Raw genomic sequence first — 22,536 nt, forward strand, 5'->3', positions numbered from 1 at the left:
GGGAGGCTCTACATAAAAAAAAAAAAATCGGCAAATAGGGAAGCATATGAAGTTACAGTACACTCAGAACTGTGAATTTTAGCCTGACATAAAATTAGTCCACGAAATATTTTAGTCTCTTGCGCAGACCATGAGCTGAAAAAAAAAATTTTACATGTGAGCGAGTCTTTCAGTAGTCGCCAGAGATGTGTAACATCTAACCTAGGTAACGAGCGAATTCACGTGTTGTCATGTTGCAAATACACTTAAAATACGACATTCAGACACGAAATTTAACGTAGACTTCTTTAAAATAGTGCCGAGCGTGATAAACATATACGCAAATTGTGTTTTCAACTACGTTTCTTGACGCGAATCACACGCAGTTTTCGCGCCCGACACTAGAATTCGCCGACTATGAATCTTTCGATTTTCAAAATGAAACTGCTCTGATAAAAGCGAAAAAGACTTGCAATAATACTAAACCCCGGCTTTGTGCCGGTCCATCTTGTTAAAATTCACTCAACAGTTAATACCATGAGTTTCCCTTTGGCTTTGTGAACCTTGGTCCGCGCCATCCGCCACAGATGGCAGCACCGTGGTTACACATTTACGTTCGATGCGACTTTCGTTCCATTCACGAAATTATCCATACCAAATGTGTACCGAGAGCTAAGATGTTGCACATCAAATAACCGCTTCACCCAGTTACCATGTAATAATGCAGACGTGGTCATTGCAAGATCACGTTGCGAGGCACGTGTCATTCAACCAGCGTTACGTCACCAGGCTCCTCCATTGCCTGTTCATAAGACGTCTGCGTAACGTAACGTGTCTCAATTTTTGTAATCTTCTAGAAAGTAGTTGAGTGCCATCGGTACCCACTTCCCCAAATGTCACTTGCAAAGCAGCACGTGATGTTTGTTCACAAAAAAACTGTCAGCTACTCGAAGTTGTTTCGGAACACCGTCGGCACAACAACCAGTGGTAGGAGGACACGTGGACAATCGGTACTACTACTTGTGAGGACTTTCGTGTTTGAGGCGAGTGACATGACACACACTATATGAGATTGTGATTTCAGGCAACCTTGACTGTCTACACCAATAATACCGAGTGAGCCACCGAGAGGATGATGGTGAATGGTGTGTGTGTGTGGGGGGGGGGGGGGGTTGTGAACTCCTAAGGGGCTCTGGCACCTAGGAGGGGGGAGGGTGCACTTAGGAAACCTTAGCTATTTTCGGACGAAGCTGTTTGGTTGAATTCAACTAGGGTTGCCTGGTTGACTCTCAACTAGTTGACGGCCGTGTGAAGACTCTTGTTGGGCTGGTTTCACACCAGGCAACTTCTCTTCCCGGCGAGAGGTCAGAACCATGTCAAAACCCGAGGAAGGAGGGGCACTTATTGTGCTTGCTCTCCTGCAAGAAAAGAAGCAAAAAAATAATCGGCATTGCATTTTTGTACCACTTTCCTCCATGCTTCAATCCTTTTGATTTCATCGCTGTATTCTTCAACCCTCATATCCCATATCACGGGACTGCTACGAATTTATTCTGTAAACTGCTCCGCATTGAATCCGACAGGTGGCACGCCCTCCAACACGACCTGGGTGGACTCGTGGACTCGACTAGGCGACTCGTGTGAAGGACGAATGTCGAGTAGTGTCTCTTTTTGTCGAGTCTACTGGTGGGGTTGAGAACGAGAGAGGCACAGGTGCCTATTGGCCACCCGCCAAATCATCTGCTACATCGCTACACTGCCTCACACCCGGCTGTTCAATTGGTGGAACCAACAAGTTGCCTCGTCTGAAAGGGGTATTACATTACCGTTAAGGCCACCGTAACGATTAAAAGTTTATATATAGATATATTTTAGATTTAGATTTTAAAAAGCTGTACATTAAATGATAGGGAGTGGGATGAAAAAAAATATTCGCCCCCGGTTCTTAAATTCTCTCAATTTTCCGTTGTAAAAATTTCAACCCATGGCGATCGGTTGAACGGTTTAGAATTTGATGCACTTCAACGTCATATAGTGCAGAGTTACAGAGAAAATGGATGGCATAAAAACCTTCTTCATGAAAAAAAATAAATACTCTTAGATGTGTCAACTTTCATGATGATCGGTCAAAAGTTGTCGGAGTTTATAAATCTATATATACAAAATTTAATGTTCGTCTGTATGTATGACGTTGATAAACTCCGAAACATCGAAGGGGTTTTTTTTTTTTTTTTTTCACGGAGAAGGTTTTTGTGTAACTATTTGTTTGTAACTCGCCGCTAGATAGCTCTGCTGCGCATCAACATCCATACCGTTGAACAAATAGCCATAAAAATTAGTATACATAGATATTTTAACACTGAGAATATTTTCCAAAAATATCGTTTATCCACTTGCGTTAGGTACGCTATATATTAGTATTACATAGTTTTAATTATTGTAATTTGGTTAGATTATATGGCGATTGGAATAGTTAAAAATATTGTTCATTCACGTAAATTATCAATAAAAATGTATTTAATTTATCATCAATTTATTCCGATATAAATAAAGGAATTTTTTCAATATGTGTATCGTTCGGTTTTTTTTTTTTTTTCAATTTTTTTCCAAAATATCTATTTTAGATACATAGAGGTAAATAAATAAACACTGGCAGAACAACACCTGCCTCGTTCTGCTAGTCTCATGTATGCCAACATTCATTTATAAATATGTATCCTATAGATGAGTGCTATATGTTTTCGTAAGTTTGTCAAAATATCACTTTTAGCACAAAAAGTTCTAATATCCAATGTGTTAATAATAATATATAACTAAGCTAACATATATGCCTATAGTTATTGAGTCCTGGAAGTAATTTCTGAGGGTAGTGAGTTAGTGACTCCCGGTAACGCCCGTGGTGTTGAAAGCCGTGCCGCATCTGAAACTGTCATGGCAGGATGATTTTGCTATGGCCACCCATTGCCTTCCGCAGTACGGAGGCGAAAGGACAACACAACAACCAGTCGTGAAGCCAGGGAGAATATTTTACACGAGCGAATCATTCCCGACGAGTACACGCGCGTTAAATACTTCAGGCGAATTCCGGCACATAGCCTAAGTGCAGGCCTATATTCATTAGGCGGGAGGATGTCTGTGTTAGTATTGTGGGAAGGACGAGCAGGGGTTGTCTAAACGATGGTTGTGGTTGCGTAGGGTGGGGGGGGGGGGGGAATTGATGAATTTGGGGGAAAGGGGAGGAAAACATAAACTTTACATGCAGTCTGCCTGGAAGTAAATGGAACTTGGGAGTTCGTAAGGGATTTCCGCCCAACTTTGAATTCTGTCCCGAGTTCAACACTGAAGTTAGGTTTTAACGGAAAATGTTCATGGATAATCTCATCTCCTCTTCATCACAGCGTTAGAGAAAATTTTTACATTTCCGTTAAATAAAATAAACTTTTATTTTACCCATCATAATGAGATTTTAGTTCAAACAGAGCGGGAATTTTTTTTTTTAGGAATTTTTATACTTTATCTAAATGAAAAGGCGTCTTATATTAGTAAAATAAATTTAATCCAATTAAAGTTTATTGCTACTGAGTAGGCAATCACAAAAAAAAAAAAACTTGAAAATTGCAAACTTTATCTGAAACCTGACATCTCATAGACTAAAATAAAATACCTATAGCCCTGTATTATTCTCATGTTTGAACAGGTTGGTATATAAATGGCATACTGCCCAGTATTCAGCTCATATTTCTGTGACTTATAACTTCTGGTCATTAACATATGACTCACGATAGCTCATAACGTACCTTGATCAATTAATTACCCTGAACTTCTGACCTTAACTTTCAATAATATAATTCATAAGGGTCACATGTATGTACAGCGGTAAAGCTCCTTCGAAATTCTCATTCATTTTTAACTCAGTATTTTTCAGCTCATGATTTTTTTAGGAAGTGACGTAAAAATATATTTTTTTAAATTTATATATATATATATGAATGTGTTTGTATTTCTAGCGATTGTAGCGCCATATGCCTAATTTTACTGAACACTAATTATATTTCATAAAAATATAGGTATAAGTACAGTAGGGTACGTACCTAATTGAATATTACAGGTTTTCCAGCATGGTGAAGCTTGCCATGGATTCCAATTGATTTCAAATACTTTCTTGGACATTATCCAGTGCTAGCTTACACTAATTGTTGTAAACAAAACTCAAGAAAGTATTTTAAATCAGTTTTTTTTTCTTTAAAATTACAAGAATTCCATGTTCGTTTGGGTTCTAATGCAATGAGAGATGCTGGCTTGAATTTCGGCAGATTTCCCAGGGGGACTGACCTGATACATCCAGTCCGAGCACTCCCAACGTTCTCCACCTGCGATATACCCGTATCGTTATTGGTATAAAAGAAGAATACAATGAATGAATATAAAGGGCCCCGCCTACCTGGGCACACATACGGTATGCAGAGCTTCAGAAAAAAAACACGAGATTTGAAAACTGCTCACGATATTATAGCGGTTTCTATTTAAGAACAACATTTAAGAATACGCTGAGGGCGGATGAGTATGTCTGTAGCCGTTGTTAGATTTTTAATCTGTATTTTCATTCGAGTGAAAATGGCTAATACGCGTGTTTTCAGAATAGTTACCCGGTACATATTCTTGAAAGCAACCAAGGGACTTGCATTTCACCTTTTTTCCTTCATTTCTCCGACATATGATGTTATGGTCACCACTCAAAGTTTTCCTATGCACGACGAGAAAACTGCGCACCAATTGAGAACCTTGCGCTTAGAGGCGACACCTTCAATTGCATTTTTGCGGCACTAAAACAAATATACACCTGAATAGGAGTGCACCTTAGGGCTTAACATCTCGTTGACATTAGAGACGTTAAGGTGGTGAGGAGATGAGAATGGGGCATTGACGGATAGCGTGGGCGAAGGAAAGAGGAGTGCCCCGGAAAAGACCCCACTGTAAGTTCGCCTCATCTTCCAGTTGCAAGAAATTTCTGTTTTCGACCCAACCGGGAAACGAACCCGAATCTTTTTAGTGGTACTCCAGTGATCTGACCACTGAGCCACCGTGCCCGCCATAATAAAGTGGAGGGCTAAAATTAGGTGTCTCATTACTTTGTTTGAAAAAGAAAAAATAAATGCTAATACAAAACCCAACGGGATCGTCTATCGTTCCATACCGTCTGCAAGCCTTATACCACATGTCTGTGTGAAAAATTGAACACCTCTGAGGCTTAAAAAGCAGGCTTCTTGAGAAGTTTTCCGCGGGAGAATGTCATTGTGGAGTGGTATTTTTCCACTTTCTGTTTACTCCTGCTTCTTTGCGCGCGCTCTCGTGAATACCCAGCGAAAGCCTTCGTCGAGGGAGCGAAGTCTTTGTAGTGAAACTTACGTAGGGGGAAGGGGAGGGGGAGGAGAGAAAGGCCTAAATATGTAATGTTGTGCCGAGACGCGACCCGCCGCTTCACGCGCTACGTCAATGCGACACACGCGCTGCGCCGTGGCATTTCTCCCCTAGCTCACTCCGCCCCTCCCCCTTTCGAAGAAACATTTGCGACAAAAACACACGCGAAGCGAAATTAAAAAAAAAATAATGTGAAGGTTCCAGGACCACGACTGGAACACGAGGCCGGTTGTCGCGATCGCCAATGAGTTGCGCTCATCAGGAAAGTATTCATTTTAAAATTTTATCGAAGCGAAGCTTCTTTACAGCCGGAGGTTATTGCGTCATCAGCGTGCGACGGGAAAAAAATAAATAAATTGTAAGCGATTCTTTCAGTACTCGCCAGATATGTGTAAACATCAAACCTTGTTAGCAAAATTTAACGTAGAATCATTTTAGATAATAATGATAATGTCGAGCGTGATAAAACAAACGTAACTTGTGTTTTCAACTACGTTTCTTAACGCGAATCACACGTAGTATCCGCACCCTCCGCTATGATTCGCTGCCGGACTACTGAATCATTCGATTTGCAGAGCGACAGAGAGAAACTATACAATGAATCGCCCTCCGATGAACGCGATAAAGACTTACCAAACCGCTTTTGGACCTGATTTTCGACAAGGAATTGTACTAAAGTACTGCACACCTTATTAAAATTCATCAAACCGTTAATACTATAAAGTCTTCCCCTTTTCGTCCTTGTGAAGTTTGGTTCGCGCCATCCACCACAGATGGCAGCACCGTTGTTACACATTTCCGTTTCATCCGACTTCCGTTTCATTCACGAAATAACTCCTACGAAATGCCGTACGCTGAGAGCTAAGGTTTTTCACATCAGAAAGTTATAAGATGGAGAAACCTCTTGTTTTCCTCGATTTTTAATAAGCATTTAATCGTGCATGGTGTGAAGACAGTTTTGGAAAAGTGTTGTGCAACCCTACTGTGTTCGTTGTTCTACTGTGGCATCTACGTTTATCGTCTCCATTATTATGCCATTTTTTCTATAATTTTTGGTCTTCTCGCCGTCGTTTTTTTTTTTTTTTTTTTGCTTGTTCACTGTTAGAAATTACAAGTAATTTTCAGACTTCGACCTAAATAAAATAAAATAAAGAGTATTCGTATTTCAAGATCACTGTATATTCGTATAAACTAACCAGTAACTGTGTTTCGTTGTAAACAGGGTGAACAGTCAGCCACATGTAATGGAGAAGAGTGTTATTGTTGTAGCCATTTATGCTCGAAGTACGCAAGTAAACTCAGTAAATGAAAATTTACGAAAATATAGCAGAAAAATTAAATTTTCGACAATTATATTATGCATTGTAACCAGTGTTCTTCAGAAATATAAGAAGAAAATTTCTAACTTTGAGAAATTTTTATTGGGGAAAAAAATGCCTTTGTATTTTTTGTAGGTGACAGCAAACCTCAACTTGTTTTCTCGTGTTTTCTGTTCAGTATTTTCATTAACCTGCCCTGTTTTGAAGGTGTAACATGTTAGCTCTTGGTATAGCTCCTTAATGGAACAGAAGTTGTATGGAACGGAAATGTGTAATCACGGTGCTGCCATCTGTGGCGGATGGCGCGACACTAAGTTCACAAAGCCAAAGGAAAACTTTGTAGTATTAACTGTTTAATGAATTTTAATAAGGGCAGCGTTTTAATATAAAATTTACTGTCGGGGGTTTAGTATGTTTTCCAAATCCTTTTTCGCTTTTATTTAAGACGTTTCGTTATACAGCTAAACATTTATATCTGCAAATGGAATGATTTGATAGTTGACGTTGACGCTTCGGCAGCGAATTCTAGCGTCCAGAAATTTAATTGGAAAAGGATTTAGAGTATATTTATGTTTTAAAGAATTCTACGTTAAATTTCGTGTCTAAGTTTTGTATTATAAGTGCATTTGCAACATGAAACACATAAATTTGCTCGTGTCCGAGATTATAATTAGTTACACATCTCTGGAAAGTATTGAATGACTCGCTTACATTTGTTTCTGCGAGACACAGACAGTCTGATATGGTGATTGTGCCTGTCCACATTTCTTTCCTGAGCATCCATCGTCCTGAGAATAAGGTTGCCTCTCCATTACATTCCCAGCGTTGGACGGCTGCTCTTTCAGGCGAACACCACCCTTCCCACCGAGTCATTCGTTAATTACGAAGCCAGTAAGCTGGAAATGAATGGTTAAAATGGTTCCGCGGTGTTCCTAATTAGCAAGCACTCCTTGTTGTTACACGGTGACGCTCATTAATTCAAATTCAATAACCGTTCACGTAATATCAGCTGTGTATCCTTTGGTAAAAAAAAAAAAAATTATCCATTTTTCTATTAAAAACATTCCAAAAATAATGGTCTCTGTTACCTGTGTCGATAATTAAAAGTTATTTCGCGATATGTTTGAATCACTGAATCAGTGACATTTTGTATCTATATTCCCTGAATTTTTATATTGGAAGGGTATAAATATCCGCAAGCAACAAAAAACTTTAGTAGCTATGGGGATTTTTTTCGACAAAACATTGGTCCTACTAACCAGTTCAGCGTCAGTCATATTTTAGAGATAACATATGTAATAGACTGATCGGGTTTATTCTTGGAGTAATTTAATACACAGGCACGCCTAAAATTACTATAGTTACTAGTTTCATCATTGAAAACGTTATTACATAGCAAATTTGAATTTAATAATTTAATAAGGGTTAGGGTTTTTTTTTTCATATATTGGTTCTCCTTCTTCCTCTAAATTGTAAGTAACCATTCGGTAGAAAATAAAAATTATTTCACATATTTTTTCTGTTAAGCTCTCAATAATCTGTTTTCTTTGATGTCGAGCGAAAACGTCACTGCATCGACGATGTAGCCTATGATTCATTAGGCGTAGTCTGTAGTGAAAAACATTTCTTTTTATTGCAGCTGTGGTTAAAAATAGTCATTGGTGTGTCATATTGATAACCCATGATTGAGCACTACTCTTTAGTCCCATCTTGATTGATAATAAAAAAAACATTGTTTTTTTCTTGTAATCCCTTGGACACTATCATAGATTTGGGGGCGATTAATTTTTTCCGCACTATTACAAACTGTAACTCTTTCAACAATATTGTGGTTTTTTTTGTATGTAACTTTAAGCTCTCGGTGCACAGTATTTGTGGGAGCAAGTTCGTGAATGCGACGGAAATGTGTAACAGGAAGTTGGGAGAAGCGCGCACTATTCAAATTTTCTGTGCGGCCTGATGTTGGCGCTGTTCTGTAGCGTGTCAGCGAGCGCAAACATTGCCATGGCGTGTGGACAAAGAGGGGGGAAGGAGAGAAAGAACATATACGTGTTTCCCGTTTGTTCCGCTAACATTAGTCTTGAAAGGCGCGATGCATTACCATGTGGCTTGTCTCATACGTTGAAATACATTGTTAAAAAATAATAATAATGGATAATCTATTAAATTAAAAATGTAAATATTCCTTCGTTCTAAATCTTAAATCTCCTAAATATTGCTTTTAATTATTGAAACAACGTTGCATCCGAAAACGCAAGTTTTATTTTTATATGTACACCTATGACAGGTAAAACTATAAATAAAATATATGTGTGTGTGTAAAAATACGTTGGTGTGTTCGTTATGAATGCCTGTGTGTTCGTCTTCTGTTGTGTAATAATAAAGATGTAGGCATAAAGAGATATAAATATATAGAGAAATGGAGATATACATATATATAGCGAAATGGAGTGAGGGATATATATGTAAAGAGAGATGTAGAAGATATTTATACAGATAGAGGTATAGGGAGATGCTTTGTATTTGTGTACTTATTTCGAAAAAATTACAATTGTTTTTCCATTTGACCAGACTAGTCACAGCAACGCTTGGCCGGTACAGCTAGTATCTAGACTATTATTATAAAACTGTACCGGTCTGTATGTTCGAGGATCACGCAAAAACTACTGGACCGATTTTTAATGAAACGTGATTTGTTTAATGGCTTATTTTTGACTTGGTAACTGGTATATATTTTATCTCGCTACGATGACGGGAGCAGAAGTTATTACATAAACACCACAATTTGCATAGATAATTCCTATCCTTCTCCTTGGTGAGACCCGTCCGCTTAGCGAACCTCGCGGCTGCTAGCGAACTTACGGCGCGAATAACAGTTTAGTTTTGATTTTCCGCAAGAGATGGCGTTGCTTTAAATTTGAAAAGCGTTATCGCTTGGTGCGTACGTCACTGTTTTGCTCGAGAATCACGCAAAAACTACTGGACCTATTTGTATGAATCATTTTGTGTTTAAAACTTATAGTATTAGACTTAAAAAAAAGTGTACATATTTTATCTCTGTAGAATACGAGAGCAGCTTGAAAGAAATGAAGTATTAGGTTGTGTTGAAACAAACATGGCATTCTATAAAGAATTAAGAACGAGACAATAGCTTTTTAACACAATTTTAGTAGCTTCTCTTGTAACAAACTATGGAATATAATATTGATAGTCAATTTTGACCTACTTCTAATTGTAGTATCGATTTTTAATTCTGCAAGGATACGTAATTTGGATGACAATACAGTAATGTCATGTATCTAAACTGAAAACCGCTACGGGCAAGAAGCCACTACTTTCGAGCTATGTGGGAAAAAAACATGCTTTTTGTGTATCCATGAGGCCGGGGCATGGTGGGAAATTCGCCGGTGGACGACTGCCCCTCCCCTTTTTACCAATTCCCACACCGGGTTTGTGAAATCAATACGCCCAAAATTTAGAAAATAGATTCTCTTTCGATTTGGAACGTTTCCAATCTAAGAGGCCGGGGCACGCTGTAAAATGTGATCGGGGTTTTGGTCACACACACACACCAGCAAAAAAAAAAAAAATTATCTGCCTTTGATTATTCGAAAGTCGGGAAAATTGAAGTACGTTGATTTAGAGCACCATCGGACCAACTCGTGGGAGGGTAAAAGGGGGGAGGAGGGGGGTAAATACCACCCCAAATTTTCTGGCCATTGAAAATTGATTTTGTGGTACATTTCGAGGAATCTAATTCAATATTTACACAAAAGTGAAACAAAAAAAGATAATTTAAAAAACAAGCTTTCTTTGTTCCATGAACTCAAAAGTAGAGAAATATTTATTTTCATTTTAAGTAACAACGGCAATAAAATGTACTACTTAATTTTTATAATAAGCTTAAAATAAGAATCAAGCGTTAAACAAAACATTAATTTTAATGGAAAGAAAGCGTGGGGTGCTCTCCGTTTCATTTTCGTAATGACTATCCTTTAGTGTTAGAAAATGAACGACATCTATTATTAAGCACCTCTCTCTTTTTTTATTTAAATTAATTGCTTTGTTTATTACATGATTTTTATTTATAACTTCTTAACACATTACATTATACAATTTCATATATTATTCTTCACTGTTGAACAAAAAACTTAAATTTAAAAAAAATACTGTTTAGTTCATAAAACAATAAAAGATTCTTTTTTTTTTGTTTTTTTAACATTACTTTATTATATTTTTCAAACTAAAATTGCACTTCAATAAATAGCTGTTAAAATTTTCGCTAAGTAATAGTATCAGTGTTTTTTAATGAAAACTTTGACAATTTTGTAAAAAAAAATCATAAAACGAATCTAATCAATTGGGAGTGTTATTTTTTATTTGATTTCTTAGTACTAAGAATATATGTTAATCTACTCACACGTACAATAAGAAATTTGATACCAGTATTATACATATCAAATTAAGATGCGATTGTTTCAAAAATCTTTAAATATCTATAATGAAGTTAAAAAGGAAGAAGTTAAATTTTAATCATTCTGTGGAAGTAGATATTTTATAGATGACCAAAATATAAATTAAAGTTTAAAAAAAATTTGAAAAAGCTATTTCTGAAATTTAAAAAATGGAGTGATAATTGTGATTGCATCAAGGTAAAATATATTTATAATTTAATGTACAAAACCAATTTTTTTTGCAAAACTCCTCGACCCCGGAGAAACCCCCGGATGACCCTCGCATGAGGAGCCCTGGAAAAGAAACGGGCTCCCCATTTGGAAGCCACCCTGTAAGGTTTTTTTGTTTCCACCCACCGTCTCTTTGGTAGTCTGACTTGTTGCAAGGGATTGTATTCCATCAGACAAATGCCGCAATCTGCCTGAGGCAATCCGCCTTGGAGGAGCCGAGCCGCGAACCCGGGTCCTACAAGTCACAAGGCAGGCGCTCTATACCTCAGAGCCAGAGGGTAGAGCGGTGCTGTGCTGCGATATCAGCAGTAACCTGATGTTGCCACGAGCGAAGCCGCGGGTTATAAGCTAGTGTGATATAAATTTAATCAATTATTATGTAAGTGTTTTTTGAAATACGTGTTGTGTTAATACATAGTTTTTGATACGAATTCATTCATGTAAGTTATTTGTATATAGTAGGCCTATTAATAAATAAGTTCTGTAATTTTAAACTCATTACATTTAATACAGTGTAAAATAATCCTTGTAAATTTTATGTATAAGAAATTAACAAATTTATTAAAAAAACAATTATTTCCTGATTATATAAGTGTTGTTTTTCATTAATTTACTGGGGTTGGAAAATAAAGAGCAGAGTACATGCAAGAGTGCTAAGTATTTTTTCAGTGATGTAAGAATTTCGCATTTTTTTTTGTAGACTGGAAAATAATTACTTGGAAATGAAGCCATTGGAGACTAGGCAAACGTTTTACAATCAAAACACACATCAATAATTGGTACGGTTACAGTATGAATTTTGTACTGTTTACAGAAAACTACTCATAAAGTTTACGCGAGAATCCGCCCAGCTGAGACATTAATAATGTTCGCAGGCTTTCACGGCCATTGTCTGAAGTAGCTTGGCTTCTGGTTGTAGCCGTGTCCTTGGCAAATAATTCACCAACGTTTCGGTCGACATTGCAGTCGCCATCATCAGGGAGCAGTTACCTACTGAGTTTCTTAACATAGGAATTTTCCAAACCTATATATGTGGCCGTGGCTGTACCTGTATAGGAGGTTGAATTGGAGAAAAATATCAACTCGTATCATTACACTTGTATTATTAAGATTATTTTTTGGACTTTTAATGTATATAAACATATTAACCACTAATACTTTGATCTAATTTTCTTTCGAACAGTCATTAATAAAAGTAGGCTATAGAACAGCTGAACACAAATATAAACAAACATCCGCCATATTGGTATGTGAAAATCAGAAAAAATATTGGGGAGAACGGCTTCACGTCTGACGGCTAATGCTCCAGCTGTATCCTTTCCTATTCTTTGACATGGCGTGTCTCGTCGGCTTAGCGAATCTCGCGGCCGCCAGCGAACTAACGGCGCTAGCAGTAGTTGAACCCATCTTTAAAATTGTGTTAAATGGGAGTTTCGTATAAAATATTATATTATTTCTAATTCAGTCTCAATTTTTGAAATATTTTTCCCAGATTTACTCTGTGATACATGTCTGTAGTCGAACTAGTTTTTATTTGGTGTTGTCATCTGTAAAATCGATACTTCAAAGTGGCGTGTCTTTTTTCCCCCTTAGAAACTCGTTTTTAAATGTTGTTTGTTTTATATGTGGTGTTATTCTTGCCAGCAATTGCTTTTTGGGTAGAATTGCATATCCGTTTTACGCAGCGAAAGAATTAAAGCATAATATTGATATTTTAAAACAATATTTTTCATATTCCTGTTTAAAACGTATTACGTGTAAGTTTCCCCAACTAAAATTTATTTATATTTTAGGAACACCTTTAATTTAATGTTTCGACCTACCTCAAAATAAAACATTATACTGTCACTAATCATGGCGGGATTTTATACGCCATTCTTCCAAATATCGTGTTTTTGAATTGCTTTTGGGGGTGAAATTTGTTAACATTGTTAACAATTTCGTTGGGAAATTTTCACGGCGAAACATCAGCACAATGCAGATTTATTCTCCGTAGAAGCGTTACTACCGGCCATAATAAACGCGACAGCTTCGTCCGTGCAGGGAAATTCATTCTCATGCCACGGCTGACGTCACGTTGGCTATCAATAACCAGCTCCGCCGTTGAATTCCAGATCACCCGCATCTATGCAATATACCTGCTCTGATAGTTCTTTTTTTTGTAAGCACAGCTTCAATTCTTTTTAATTAAAATTTTTTTTTGTAGATTCTACCAGTTTCTATCCCGGCCCTGTTTTCCTGCCTGCAGGGCCGGTGCAAGGTAAATTGGCGCCCTAGGCGAAAACCTTAATCTCCCCCCCCCCCCCCCCCCCCCCGGGCCGGACACCACAAAAAAATTTTCCTTGCCTCAAAATACATCACGTAAGCCTAATATTTTGTCAACAATCAAATGTAAGCAGGCTTGTGTGTGTGTGTGTTTTTTTTTTTTTTTTACTTTTTTATTTGTTACAAATTATATACAGGTCACCGTGGACTTTAAATAATTACTTATATCAATATAAACATTCCAAAATGTTACAAAAATCCATTTTCATCTAGTTTCAATAATCGTTAAACATATTATATCAGCTGTTATGTGTCGTGCTGCGCCGCCCCCAGCTACTTGGCGCCCTAGGGGTTGCCTAGTTCGCCTATACGGACGCGCCGGCCCTGCCTGCCTGGGCAAACACACTGTGTGCAGAGTTTCAGAAGAATCCGCACGCGATTTGAAAACTGCTCAAGCTGTCCTTGTGGTGTCTGTTTACCAAAAGCATTTATAAGGATACGCTGAGGCGAAGGAGTAGTTCTGTTTCCGTATTTCGTTTATAAACTGTATTTTTAGAAGAGTTAAAATTGCTGGAATGCGTGTTTTCGGAATACGTTTTAGGCATGAAAAAGCCCAGTGCAGATTCTTCAAAGCACTCAAGGGACTTGCATTACACCTTCAACCTCGTGTCTGCTTCATTTAAATGTTAAGGTCACCACCCAAATTTCACAGTTCTCCTATTCACGACGAGAGACGACTGCGCGCCAGTTCAGAGCCTTGCGCTTAGAGGCGATACCGCGCTAGAAGCACTAGCCATCATAGCACTTGACACAGACTGGTTACAAATTTTTTTTAGGTCGTAACAATTTTCTATACATACATCAATTTTTCAAAACTCGGCTACTTTAAAGCATAGTATATAATTTAATGAAATTATTAGTGACAGACCGCTACAAATATTTCCCCCTAGCAGTCACTGGCGTTCATTATTTGAATTTTTTTAATTTTTTTTTTTTGAATGACTACAACCATTATAAAATGTTCAACAGAGACTTCATTATGGTCTTTGAGAATCTTTTAATGTGCGATCTATGTGTTGATAAAGGCCAGTTTTCATTATTTAAACGTTAAAATATGATAATGGCACTAAGGCTCGCTCTACAATGACACCGAACCGGAGACGGATCCCACAACGGCACACAAACGGAGACGGACCCGCAAGGATTAACTTCGCAATGCTGAGCTCTGCCGTTTACGTTGCTCCTTTGCGACCAATAGAAGCCGAGTACTTGCTTGCGATGGTAACCACGTTAAAAAAAAAAAATTAAAGTCCAACAATATCTAGTGTTCTATCATTTCTTTACCATTTATTTGTATTACGTGTGCGTGTAAATTCTGTCCTTGCTATGATATCGAAGCATTTTATTTTTTCTTGATCGAACTTACATTTCTTTAACCTTTAAATGCACTTTGGTCGCCATGTGTTACGTTTCCGTGCATTGTGGGAGCAGCAGACGCCATGGTGGAAAGTTCCGAGAGATCTGTCTCCGTTTTCCGCGCCGCTGCAGGACCAACCTACAAAAAAAAACACTGATTAGAAAAAAAATTGGTTGTCTGTAAAGTCGGTTTACGGACGATAGTTTAACGTGACAACGTCATAAAAAAACATTGATGAAATTATTGCATAACTTTATGAATAAAATTGAATCATTTTTATTGAATTATCACTATTTTGTATGGATACAAAGAAGCAGTGAAATGAAATCTACAATTTACTTGATAAATTTCCTTTTGTTTGCACTCATTAATTCAAATATGTTTATTACTTTAACGAACAGATTATTTTAACTATAACTTTTATACATGTTTGCTATTTAACTTCTTCCAATCTGTGTTATTCTGTTAAGGATATGACGATGATAGGAAACGTAGGAAACGAATGGGAGTGTTTCAAGTTTAATGTGCCTCGAAAAAGTCAAATTGATGGTTGTTCCAATCGAGTGGAAGAGAGATAGATGTGGCGCAAGCGTACAATGAGCGTAACGGGACAACGAGTTACGGGACAATGTGCGTAACGGGACAATGAGTCATCCTTTTTCGTGCGTGCAGCCGGTGTTCATCCATTTATTAGACGTTGTCACGTCAAAAAAAAAATTTATTTATTTCCGTTGGGTTGTGGGGAGTGGAAAGGTGGGACCGAAATTTCGGGTGGTGAACTCTCCACTCCGGTGCTTGACCCGTCAGCGCGCGAAGTGTGAGTTGCGGCCTCGGCACTTTTGCCCGTATTTCGTTTTACCGGCACAGCTCTCTCTCTCTCTCTCTCTCTCTCTCTCTCTCTCTCTCTCTCTCTCTCTCTCTCTCTCTCTCTCTCTCCGGGGAGAGGAAGCTCCCAGGCGCCTGACTGGTCGACCTCTCGGAGAGGATTATGTATCGGGCCCGCAGCATCCCTCGCTGGGGATTACTGCCCCTGGGAGAGCCGCCGGCGCGAGTCGGAAAGGGGGGGGGGGGGGTTAGAGGGATAGCAGGAACACGAGGCGGCGGGATTATCTATAGGCTCGCTCCTCGGTTATCGGGAGGCGGGGGAAGAGTTTATCATAAACGGGCGCACGGTGGAAACTACCAAGTAACGACCGCGCGCCTCGGAAGAAAAATAAAAGGATTCGAAATTAGCTCATTCAGTTCCAGTTCGGTCCATCTAATTATATCTTTATATATATATTTCTTGTGTGCGTGTGTATGTCACTGAACTACTCCTAGACGGCTGGACCGATTTTGATGAATTTTTTTGTGTGAGTTCACGGTGATTCGAGGATGGTTTAGATTCACAATTGGATATTTTATCTCGATTCTGAGTTAAGAAAAAACTAAAAAAAAAAAACACGCTTTAAAAGCAAAAAAACTAAGCATTGTTGATAATTAGCCTCCATGGCAACGGGCTTTTGCATTGTTGTTGCCTTCTGCGTAACCATGGGAAAGGTTTTTGGTAACTGCAGTGGCGTGCCCAAGAGGAGGGGTATGTATAATGAGAAGATACAAAATGTCCAGCGTATAAATACTTACCGCCATATCCATATCTCACAAAAAGTACATTTGAGCAGGACAATCTCTGTCGGGTCAGCTAGAAAGATATATAGAGATATATATGTAGCAAGATATATAAAGAGATAGAAATATAAATAGAAAGATAGAGAGAGTTATAGAGATATACATAGAGAGATAGAGAATTAGAGAGATAAAGAGAGATGCTTAGTATACGTTTAAAAAATTACAAAAAAAAAGATTGAGGCATTGCAACGCATGCCGGGCATTATCTAGTGTGTGTGTGTGTGTGTGTATATATATATATATATATATATATATATATATATATATAAAATCAAATCTCGAACTATCTCTTTTTTTAAGTAAAACACGTTGATATTTCAAAAATCATTTGAATTTCGTTCCCAGTTTATTATCAGCCAAATAATGTGTGTGTATGTGTTTAAATGTTATGGACTGAAATCTTGTTTCCAGCGTCTAATCGAATACATAAAACTAAATTAATTTGTAAGCTGCGTGCATCGAACCGATGAGCCATACTGTAGTTTCTGAATACTTAATTGTAAAAAAACTTGAATTCAAAAATTGTCTGCAGAACTAAACTTCTTGCTAAAAAATATATATAGTCTATATTGTAATAACTTGTTATGTTCCGAACATTTTTTTAGCAAGTTGGCAGCTGTTACTGTCATTTTAGATATAAGTCTATTAGGGTAAATTTACATATTTACAAATAGATTCAACATTAGCTAAATTATGTGCACTATGCAACAGTATATGTTAATAATTATCTTCATGTGTCCAGCTCATATTGGGTTTAAATCTAATGATGTTGTGGTTAGTTATTATTTTTTTTTAGGTTGAATGTTCATATGGTTTTAACGCATTGCATAATGCATACATTGAATTCTAGAGAAAAAAAGTTGTGTATTTTTAACTTAAAATACAAATGTGATAGTTTGCTTTAATTTGTAAAACTCCTCTAATGCTACGTTCAACCTAGCAATAGCTCATATATTATCAGATATGATTGTCTTATATTTCCCGTTTCAAAACTCCTCTGTAAATACATCCAGGTAGTATCAGAACACTGAAAGTAGCAGGAACTTGTATGTTTACTCAGTAGTTATTCGACTGACAAGATAATATAAACGGGTCTCAAAATCAAAAACTTCCTGATCATGGAAACGCACAGCTCGTTTATTCCAGGCACTGTGTTTATAGATAAGAAAAAAAACACGCGACATGAATCTTAAACGTTTTTTTATATATAATTGAATTCTTTGTATTCTAGGACATATGATGAAGCACTTGAAATAATAATAATAATAATAATAATAATAATAATAATAATAATAATAATAATAATAACTTTGGCTCGGCGGTGGTGAATTATTTATCTCGTATCACCCCCTTCCCAAATTACGTCTCTAGGTGTTTCCAACACATTTTCAAGATATCTCTGTTCCTTTCTTCCCCTCCCCCCCCCCCCCTCTTTTCACTCGAAATTCCCTCCTCGTCTTCAATCTACCCGACGTGTTTTGCCGTTCGCAACAAGAACCGTTACAGCGTTAGAGAAGCCGTCACACCGAATGGAATTACCTCTTTCTCCCCCCTTTCCCTTCTCTTTACCCTACCTTCCTCAATCAATGTGTGTGTGTTTTTTTTTCTGTTATGCCCTAGAGTAGGCCGTCGGGAAAGAGGGGGGGAGGGGTGCAATTCCCCGCTCACATTCTGGTCCCGACGGGGCAAAACAGTTTTTTTTTTTTTCGAGGCGATGAGAAGGGGTTTTGACTTGCGGCGCTTAATTACTGACTCTTGCTCCCTCGATGTTAATTTAATTTAGAATGTATGATGATGGGGGGGAAGAGAGACAGATATATATATATATATATATATAGAGAGAGAGAGAGAGAGAGAGAGAGAGAGAGAGAGAGGGAGAGGATACATCGAGGTCCAGCCTCTAATACTTCATGCATGGATCAACTGCAGACTAGGAAAGGGTGTGTCAAGCGATGGTGGAGGTAGAGGTTGGCGAAACGTCGGATTCCATGAAGAAGGGAGAGGGGTTGATGGTAGGTAGCAAGTTTGTCGACGGGAAGGGTAAACAACCCGGGAAATGAGCCGATCCCCCCCCCCCCCCCGCCACCACCCCACAATCGCAACCCGCCGTTTCTACCTTAAACCCAACCCCCTCGCCTTAACTCGCCTCCTTCCATCGTCACGCCAGTGTACATCCGACCTCGGCGCCGTGTTTGCCCTCCAGTTTCATTACTCCAGCTAGATGACCCTGGGAAGGAGAGGGGGTAAAAAAAATATATATATTTCTCTCGGAGATGTCACTGCCATATCGCAACGACAACACCTCCCAAGCGGTCACTGAACTGATTAGTTGCATAACGTAGTCTTTGGACCATCATGTGATGAACTGACATGTTGATGGGAGTTATTTGCCATATGCAAATGGATTTAACGCATTTGTAACTATATATATATATACATTGCATTCTAAAAAAATTGTATTGCTTTTAACTTAAAATGAAAATGTTATAGTGTACTTTAATGTGTAAAACTCATCTTACACTGTTGAACCTAAGAATATCTCATATAAACCATGATTGCCTTGTATTTCCCGTTTCCAACTCCTCTGCAAATATGTCCCGGTAGTTTGTGACCATTGAAAGTAGCAGGAACTTGATTATTTACTCAGTAAGTTATTCGGCTGAGAAGATAATATCAACGGGTCTCAAAATAACGTAATTTGTCTCAAACGTAGTACATGTGCTACCCATTTCTCAAATGTTATTTACAAATCATCAAGTGATGTGTGTTTTACGGATGCTGTTGCCATAACAGTGTCAGAAGGATGCGTAGATCACTGGTGCTATAGTTTGGAGCACCATCAACTTTCAGACAAGTTACATGGCACAAGAATATAAATATGTAGTACTCTGGGATCAAAAAATAACTTTTATGATTCTTATCATTCGGGATTTCTGAGTCATCTTAAGGCCGGAAGATATTTCATCATTTTTTTATGACAGCAGATAAATGCATGCAATTAATTTTCCGAAGAATATATTTTTTTTAAGCTGAACATCTGAACACGAGTTCATTGGTTTCAATGACATTCTACCACGGAACTAATTCTGTGAAGAACACATATTTTAGATACATTCTAAGTACACTGTAAGGTAAAGAGGCGAGACAAATAAACTTAGGGCCGGTAGTTCTGGCTGGAGTCCAAAATAAAAATAGGTTCGTTTTCTCGTCTTAAATGAGCTGTCTCGCCATTCAAGATATCTTTCCTGGTGATGAAAAAGAAAAAAAATATATGAAATAAAAAAGTCCCTTCAGGTTTTGTTGTGTTTCTGTGGTTATGTTTGCATTAAAACAAATGTCCATTATCCACCATTTTAATTCTCTGTGCGAATACTTGATGCTAATTGGTCAAGCGACTGTGTCACGTGTTTTTAAGCACGGTAGATGCTGACCAAGAAAATTTAGTACTGCGTTCATTCTAAGACCTGCATCGTGCGCAAATTTCAACAGTTTTAAATGGCGAGTTTCAGCTCGATCTCACGCACCATGTTGGATATTTAATTTTCTTATCATTACTATTATTTGAGATCTTTCCCTATAAATTTAACATGGATGCTCTTTTTTTTCATTTTAGGTTCTGTCTCAAAATTTCTCAGCAGATATTTACCAAACATTATCTTGTAGAGGGTAAAAAGTCTCGCTAGTGTTATAAATACTTACGTGACATTTTACAACTTGAGAATAACGTTTAGTAAACATCTGGATAGAAAATTTGCGATCCAACAACAAATTGAAGAGAGTTGTAGGAATAGGGAAGATCCCTTAACTTATAGTTACAACAAGAAAATGAAATAGCCAATTAGGCTATTCTGAGTCAGTCCCATAATTTTGTGTTTTGCTCATTATTTTTAAAATAATATAATTACAGTTCATTGTTTATATTTTTTTAAATAAAAAGTAAATATTTAATGGTTTTATAAACTTAATGGCCAAACATATATGTCAACCCTAGCATGAACTAACAGCATGTAAAAATGTTGTATACAGTTATGAATTAATCTTTTTTGTGCAGCCTTTGCTTTTATCATTTATTTATTTTACATCATCAATAAAACAATAAAATAAAGATTATCCCGTAATCCTACAAACCTGAGTATTTTGAAAATCCAAAATAATACACGTCAAAAACTACACGCAATTAAATTTAAATCTGTACACAACATGATTACGTGCTCTTAGTTCGTTGTAATAAAATTTGACCTTAAAGTTTAAAAAACTAATTAAATAAATACGTATTATATTTATTCAACAATTGAAGATAGTTTTGGATATGAATTGATTTAAAATAATGAGGAAAAAATTAATAATTTCTGATATTAACCCCCTTAGAGCCTGAAGCTCTGCGAGCCGTTTGAGGTCCGGCCAGGCGGCCGCCTTATGCAGCTCTACGCAGGGTGCGTTCGTCCACTCGCCAGGGTGTCCACAAGGAAAAAAATATTTCGTACCAACTTAGGCGAGAAAAAAGTACTAGATTTGAAAAAAAAAAAAGTACTAAATTATAAATTTTTTTTATGGTTTTAACGATTTAGGAAGTTATTATGGCATTGCAATGCTTGAACTTAAATATCACACAACACACACACATAAATTCCATAGTTTTTAAAAAATAATAAAATAATTACGCTTGATAATAAAACATATTGGAGTTACTGTAATATTATTATATTAAAGAAAAAAGTACTAGATCTGAGCGTAAATGTACTAGACCACTAAAAAAACTTATAAAAGTACTAGATACAGTACGAAAGTACTAACTGTGGACACCCTGCCACTCGCCGGTCGTACAATATCTGCCGTAGAGCTGCATGCGAATGAACCCGCTGGGTTGAGGGAGAAGGGGGGGGGGGATGAAAGTAACCGCGCGCGCCGCTGATCCGCGTGTGGCGCGACGGTCGGCTGCGTTCGGGTCGGACGTTCGCGGCAATTTTTTTCCACCTCTTCCTTTCTTTTTTTTTTACACTCCATTAGTCCTTTCTCGACCGGAAGAAGGAATTGCAGGCTTTCGCGTCGGCGAGAATTGCCGTGAAGGGTTTCCCGCGATGGCCGCGCAAGGGACTTATGGTGGGGGCTCACCATACGGCACACGAGGTTTCAGATACTTTACCTTAATGGAAAAAAATATATATACATATATATTTTTTTTAACATTCTTGAAATTTCACACGAAATGTGACGGAAACATTTTGCGCAGCATGGCGATAGATGGCTTCTCCCGTCGTTTATACAAACGACATTTACACCCTATATTCTTCTCCAGAAGTTAACTTATGATTGCGCTTGTGACGTTGTGTGACTTTCTAATTTATGTTTATTTCGCATGTAAAAAAAGTCAAACTTTTGAATTAATGATGTAACTCAACTAACCTATCATAGCATTGAAGTTTTTCATGGCACTCGTAAAATTATTTAGACCTTTTGTTTCTCGAATTATGAGAATTAATTATAAACATAAGGTGCTATAATATGGTTTAAGTTAAATGTTCCGGGTTGGAGACTATCTATTACTAAGACAATGTTATATCTGTTCTAATTTTTCTGAAGCCGAATTACATGTGAAACTAAGAAAGAATGTTGCTAATGGAAAAATAGAAAATACATATAAGTATTATTTATATTAAATGCTCTTAGTTACTTACTCTATTATCAGTGTAGTAACGATCCATTTTATGAAAGAAAAATAAAAACATGTAGCAAATTTTCAAATATTTTGATTCTAATTCATTAGTTAATTATGAACTATAACCAA

General features: G+C 37.4%; 1 protein-coding gene across 2 annotated transcripts in view; it reads left to right on the forward strand.

The window, feature by feature from the left end:
• Nucleotides 1-22,536, forward strand: part of LOC134528214 (connectin-like) — a 903,159-nt gene that overhangs the window by 874,847 nt on the left and 5,776 nt on the right. The gene's annotated exons all lie outside the window — the stretch shown is intronic.

Source organism: Bacillus rossius, chromosome 1 (genome assembly GCF_032445375.1).
Source record: "Bacillus rossius redtenbacheri isolate Brsri chromosome 1, Brsri_v3, whole genome shotgun sequence".
NCBI classification, from domain to species: domain Eukaryota; kingdom Metazoa; phylum Arthropoda; class Insecta; order Phasmatodea; family Bacillidae; genus Bacillus; species Bacillus rossius.